This window comes from Triticum dicoccoides, chromosome 4A (assembly GCF_002162155.2).
Source record: "Triticum dicoccoides isolate Atlit2015 ecotype Zavitan chromosome 4A, WEW_v2.0, whole genome shotgun sequence".
Taxonomy (NCBI): domain Eukaryota; kingdom Viridiplantae; phylum Streptophyta; class Magnoliopsida; order Poales; family Poaceae; genus Triticum; species Triticum dicoccoides.
The window spans coordinates 497211721-497219181 of NC_041386.1; positions in this window are offsets into that span (position 1 = coordinate 497211721).

Consider the following 7461-nt stretch of genomic DNA (forward strand, 5'->3'; position numbering starts at 1 on the left):
TATTGTACCAACCCTAGTCCTCTCTCAATCGATCTCCGGACCCTGAGATGAACTCGAGAGAAAACGAGTGGGTGCATGTGTGATACCTAAGGCGGATTCAAAATTTTGAACCGATGATCATAGCATCTGCAAATCATATATAGAGGGTATTCAATGTTCGTTTCGCTTTTGAACGTACAATATACTCCCTCCGATCCTTTCTACTCCCCTCGTTCCTAAATATAAGTCTTTCTACAGATTTCACTACGGACTACATACGGATGTATATAGACATAGTTTAGAGTGTAGGTTCACTCATTTTGCTCCGTATGTAGTCTCTCATTTCAATATCTAAAAAGGCTTATATTTAGGAACAGAGGGAGTAGTTTATGTATAAGTTTTAGTGTAGTCAAAGTATCTCTACTTTGATCAAACTTACAGAAAAAAGTATCAACATTCAACAACGCCCAATCAATATTGTTAGATTCGTATGTACTCCTAGATTTGTATTCAAACAAAGATGGTTTCCAATTTGTTTTCAACCACGTGAATGTGCTTTTTCTCGCGCATACTCTTCCTACTAGGATTTCGCCACGTATAGCCAGTCCAATAGTAATATTTTTTAACCTCCCTATCCAATAGTACTAGTGGAGTACTGACAACATCTATAGTAGAGTATGCAGTGCTCATAGTACTCCCTCCTTCCATTTATATAGGGCCTAAGAGCAAGTCTAATAAGGCCTAGTCAATAGGCTATAAGACTTGTCATGTCATCAAAATCCTACTTGGAGGAGTGAGAAGAAAGGAGAGAGAGTGAAGCGGGCTCTTCCAATCATATGCCTTGCTCATAGATCAAGAAAAAATAGTATGGATGCAACTCTCTTCCAATCATATACCTTGCTCATGCAAATATTAAATGCTTAGAGCCAACCTAATAGCCATTCTACTACTAAGAGCCAACTTACATGGCACTTTTGCCTATGTGAAGGAGAGAGATGTGAAAAACTAAGGGGAGTGAGCTCTCATGCAAGAGCCTAGCTATATACGCATTCCTAGGTAAATACAATAAATATGAAGAAAGAGATAGAGAGGAGATGGGAAAAGTACTAATTCAATAGCCAGCCTTATATATTATTTTTTTGTGGGAAATAGCCAACCTTATAGCCCACACTATTGTATGAGTGCATATAGATGATGGCTATAGATGACATGGCAGTTCCTTATAGCCATCGGCTGGCTATATTATTAACCATGCTCTAATGTGTTTTTCAAAACCGCCTTTGACTATTGACAAGATTAATAGTACATGAGATGTATAATGTGAAAATTATATCATTGGAAGCTCCTTTCACATATGAGTTTGGCCGTATGCTTTGTGTAAGTTGCATGTCATATATTATTACTCTAACATTTGGTTAAAGTTAGGCTTGAAAAATGCATTAGGCCCTGTAGATGAAGGAGGGAGTAGTAGTGGAAGTGGATCCTGTGACGTAGGTATCCCTGCCTTACCCTCCCTTTTGGTCACTTACTGGCGGACCCCATGCTTGCTAGGCCCCGCATGTCAGTTACTCAATGGGTTCAGCCACGTCACGGGATCCTCATCCGTAGTATACTCCATCTGCTTTTATTTACTCCGCATAAAACGGAGGGAGTGGTAGTATAAATGACGCGGGCAGGGGAGGGGGAGGGACGTCGGTTTACTCTCAACTGCGGTCCCACAAGCGAGCGAAAACGCAAGACGAAGCGCGTTCCATGTGGTGAACGACGTGGAGGGTCCAGCGTGCCGGGGTGCAACGCGAACGCGACAAGAGCGACGTACAGTCAAAACCGATTAACCTTAGCTGCTCGGCAGGAACCACTATTCACACCAGAACCTTCGCTGCTCGGCCTACGCCAGCCACTGTCCAAAACCACACCTCCTCTTCAGCCCATTCCCCCACCTTTCGATCCCATAGCCCGGATCAAGCGTCCTCTAGTTCATCGGAAAGCTATGGTGCACCGCAAGATCACGTACTACAAGATGCTGACGCCAGAGCGCCTCGTAGAAATCGCGGCGGCGGTCGGCGCCACAGACCTCCGTTCCCAAGCTCGCTTTGCAGCGGGCCAATCCCCGAGTTCTCTGGAGCCAAGCTACGAGGAGGAGGAAGCCGATCCAATGTTCAAGGCGGAGGTCACGGCACAGAAGGCCCCCGATGGGTATGAGACGATGGAGGTCGACTTCGTGCCGGCGTCCGGGTCCCCCATGGTGTAGGCGGACCAGCGGTTCAACCCGGTGATACTAAAGGAGGACTGGGAGGCAGAGGCTCAACTCGATGCGGACCGCGCGCATGCTGCTACCATCGAGGCTCTCCTGCAGGCTGAACCGGATGTCGTGGATGTGAACCGGGACGCGGAGGCTCAACTTGACGTGGAGCATGCGGAGGCCGCTCCCATCGAGGCCCTCCTACAGGCAGAACTGGACGTCCTCGACTTGAACCGGGCGGTGCTCTTGTCCGTGCAGAGCACCCCCACGCTCCACGTGAACGAGTAGTTGGAGGCCGAGGACAACCACGGTGCGGAGACACACGTCGTCAGCTATGGCTGGTTCACGCCGGCAGCAAAAGATGACGAGGTCGTCTCGTTCCGCGAGTAGTGATAGTTTTTATTTATGTTGTTTTAGGGATCTTTTGTTGTGTAAAAACATATATTTTTATGCAAGTCGCCTGACTTTCATCATTTGGGTCGGTCTACCGTTTCAGGTGGTTGGATGAATATCCTATGTCTCATAACCCTTCTTCCTCACCTCTTCTTCTTCCCCAACAGACCACCGCACGGGCCGTATGGATACACCCCAACATGCAGTTGGATAAACATAAGGTATGAACGAAAATTATCTGTCAGCGGTAGCACGTGTCAGTGAGGGTGTGTTCCCTTGGTTGGGTTGCGGCGTGCAGGAGGGGCTGTGTGAGGGTGCGGTGCGACCGCTGCGTGCAGGAGCGATCGTGTGAGGTGCGGTACGACCGCGACAGCCATGCACAAGTGTACCTCCTTTTCATTTTGAAAACTTTAGCCAAGCTTGGCAAAAATGTGTGGCTAAGTATGGCAATGCAAGGCCTGGACCCAAACAAGATAAGTACGTATGTACTAGGAGTACTAGTGTTAAAAAAGAAAGACGGGGTTTTCCTTCGCGGGATTAACCAATACAAATCGTTGTTTGACGTGTCAATTAATGTGTATTTTTTTCTCCAAAGCCCAAAGAGCTAACCATATCACTCCCCATCGCTTGATTACTAAAGCGCCATGCAAACAAACCTTTTCACTTCCGCATGCATGCAAGGGTATATTAATGTCCTTGGTTGCTAGTATGAGGCAAACCCCATCAATTTTGCCACGATTAGTGTTAGTGGCCTTTTGCAAATTGTAACTTTGATATACTGGCCTTGTGTACAAAAAATGGAGGTAGTAACTATTTGACTTCCTTCCATATTGCAGTGACGTCGACGATATCTCGAACGTTGTGGTTTGGCGAAGTGCGTTCGACGGAGAACACCATTGAGGCAGACCATAGTAAGTCATTCGCAAGTGCCTCCTGCAAGCCGAGACAACCGCCTTATTTGCATCCAGGAAGTCCGTTGAACCAAAGGACGCTTAAATGTACTAGTACTACTAGTACACAATAACGTCGTCTGTCCAGCTTAGTGCGGTGAGGTGGTTTCTCGAAGAAGATGATGGAGAAGCGGAGTTAGCGAAGAGTGAAATGATGGTTGCTTCGTCCGTGCTTTGTGATTTGACGCCTCACTACTTTGTGATTTGTGATAGAAGGGACAGGGGAGTAGACTCTGTGCTCTATATATACATGCGTCCAAGCACGGGAGAAGGAGGAGAGACGTTGCATTTTTCTATTCCTTCAATCAATCAATCAATCAATCAGGGAGCTTCGGTTCCATCTTTTTGGCTTTGGCAGCACCGTCCACAATGGTTCCCGTCGATGACAAAAGCTATTTTCACATTTGGCTACACATTGTGGATGCCCTTAAACGTACCACTTGGTTTTGCTCTTGTGTGCTATCTATACAAATCTCAATTATATTGATCTGAAAAATTATAGAATAAGATTAGTAAAAAGGAGGTGATGTCGTGCGGATGGCGGGGAGGTTTCTTATTTGTAGAGGACGTTGGCCTGGCAGTTTGCTAACATGTGATCCCATGTGTCAGTGCTTTATCAAGCCGATCCGCGTCCCACATGAGGCCGAACAACGACAGGAGCAACACGTGGTTAACTTGAAGAAGATGTGGGAGAAGCAGATTCAGCAACGAGTGAAATGATGGTTGCTTCGTCCCTCCAACTTCTTTTTTACTAGCATTATTATTACTTCGTCCCTCCAACTTAACTACGGGAAAGGTGCAGCTTTGTGATTTGATGCCTCATTGCTCATTACTACGCCGGCGCCATGACTGGGGTGCTTCACCCTTGCTGCTCTGCACTATATTTCGGTATGGCACGTGGACCCGGTAGCTTGATGTCCCACATGTTGGCGAAAGGGACTAGAACATTTATGAAAGCGAGTGCTCCACTCTTACGACGAAGGAGTACACGACACGGCGGCCTAGTGAACTGTCACTTGTACTGTATAGTACTATAGTTTTGCTGTTCTGCACGATCCATCGATACAAACCCGATTAAACAGGAAAGGGCGGGATTTTTCCCGCACGGTAGATGGTACGGGCCATACATTTCAAAGGAAATTTTAATGTATGCAAACTAAACAATTAAGTAACAATATGATATCTATAAACTAAAAACACATATGATTTATTGTGTTAGAGTGTAGTAGTAGAGATGTATTGTATAGTTGTTAGATGTAACATGCGAGAACGTGTAGAGATGTAGTTTTGGAGGGCCTACAGAGAGAAAGCATAATACTGTCACCGAACTTCAGAATACGCTCATTACGGTCACTATATACGTTTTGCGGTGATTATACGGTCAGTTGCTCACCATTCAGCATCGAATTGCACTCTGTTGACCGACCAAATAGTCTGCGTGGCACCATGTTGACTAGTTAAATTAACCACATTCCTTGTGGGTCCCACCTGTCAGTTCACATAGGAAAAAGGTCAGATAAACACAAATTTATGCAGGCGCGGCAAGACTCCAACCCGTGCGCGGGAATCACCTGGTTGTGTATGTGTCTGTCAGGGCCTGATGTGTGCGCATGCACGTGTAGGTTGAGCACTTGAGCATGAGAGTGTGTGTTGGTCGTGCAGTGTGTGCATGCATGCGTGCGTGTGTGCGTGTGAGTGTTGCGTGCATGCGTGGCTGCGTGTGTATGTATGTGTGTTGCGTGCATGCATGGTTGCATGTGGTTGTGTGAGTGTTGCATGCATGCAGTTCGTGTGCATGCGTGTGTGTGTGTATAATCACCACACCAGCTCCTGTGTGTTAAAACAGACGGCGCGGCATATACTCATTCTTTGGACCCACTGAAAGCACAAGTGCCCCCTGGGTGGCTTTGGTAATTAATGCCAACATATCTCTTGTTGGACTAATGTTGTCATCTAGTATATTACACACAAGTTCAACAGATGGAGTGGCGTGGACAAGAGAATATGGAACCCTTTCAATATGCTAAGGAGAAAGGATTGGCTCAAGCTCAAAAAGCTTAGGACTCTACATTTTTTACTTTTAGTGATCCAAGATCACATTGAGTCCATAGGAAAGCCAATACTATTAAAAGGGGATGAGGTGTTGCTTAATGGCTTGCTTGCTCAAAATGATTAGTGATATGCTCCAAAACCCTCAACCACTTTCCCATATCCACATATGTCCCAAACCAAAAGTCAAAACTCGGACCCACCGAAATTTTCCATCCGGCGCCATCGAGTTCACTTGACACAACCACTGCCACAAACCCTAATCAATTCGGTCTCACCGATGGGATCTCGGTCTCACCGAGATGGGCTTGCAAACTCTCCATTACCTATTGCAATAATTTCGTCCCACCGAGATATGCAATCGGTCCCACGAGTTTGCTTGACCAACTCTCTGTTTTGCTTATTACCAAAATCGGTCTCACCGAGTTTGCGTAACCGGTCAAACCGAGACGAGGTATTACCCTAACCCTAGCACATCGGTCCCACCGAGTTGATCATATCGGTCCCACCGAAATGTCTAACGGTCACATTATGAACTAAATCGGTCCTACCAAGTTTGGTGATTTGTGTGTAACGGTTAGATTTTGTGTGGAGGCTATATATACCCCTCCACACACTCTTCATTCGTGAGGAGAGCCATCAGAACATGCCTACACTTCCAGCATACATTTTCTGAGAAAGAACCACCTACTCATGTGTTAAGGTCAAGATAATCCACTCCAACCACATAAATCTGGATCTCTAGCCTTCTCCAACTTGCTTTCCACTCAAATCATCTTTCCACCAAATCCAAACCTATAAGAAAGAGTTGAGTGTTGGGGAGACTATCATTTGAAGCACAAGAGCAAGGAGTTCATCATCAACACACCATCTATTACCTTTTGGAGAGTGGTGCCTCCTAGATTGGTTAGGTGTCACTTGGGATCCTCCGTCAAGATTGTGGAGTTGAACCAAGGAGTTTGTATGGGCAAGGAGATCGCCTACTTCGTGAAGATCAACCCTAGTGAGGCAAGTCCTTCGTGGGTGATGGGCATGGTGGGATAGACAAGGTTGCTTCTTCGTGGACCCTTCATGGGTGGAGCCCTCCGTGGACTCGCGCAACCGTTACCCTTCGTGCGTTGAAGTCTCCATCAACGTGGATGTACGATAGCACCACCTATCGGAAGCATGCCAAAAACCTCCGTATCTCCAATTGCGTTTGCACACTCAAATCACATCCCTTTACATTCTTCCAACTTGCATGATTTACTTTCCTCTCCTCATATACTCTTGTCATGCTTGCTTGATATGTATTGTGAATGTTTAAACTTGTGCTAAAACTCCACTTCAACTTAAAGAAATTAAAAACTGCAACTTTTCTTACTAAGAGTCTATTCACCCCCCTCTAGACACCTCTTCTCGATCCTTTCCATTAGTATCAGAGCTCTGGTCTCCATTGCTTTGGTTTAAACACCTTTGGAGGAAGATGGATGAGTCTACGTTGGGGAGTCTTAGATAGACATATAGTGCCTATACTTGATGGAGAGTACTTTCATTAGTGAAAAAATGAGATGCCTGAGATTTTCAATGAATATCATTTGAACAAGTACATTACTAGCCCTTGTGCACCTCATCTTGATCCTTTGCATCCTACCCTTGATGAGTCTATTGACATGATCTGTAATCTTAGAACTGTCAATTTAATCACTAGAGGTTTGCCCAGAAACTTGCTTGCTAGCTTGCGTGCTCTTGATTGTGCCTACACCATATGGAGATTCCTTGAGGAACGATTTCCAAACTATTCCTTGGAAAACTTAGATGAGATTCTTCATAAGTCTATTGCCTTGAGTAAGATGAGTTCCAATGATC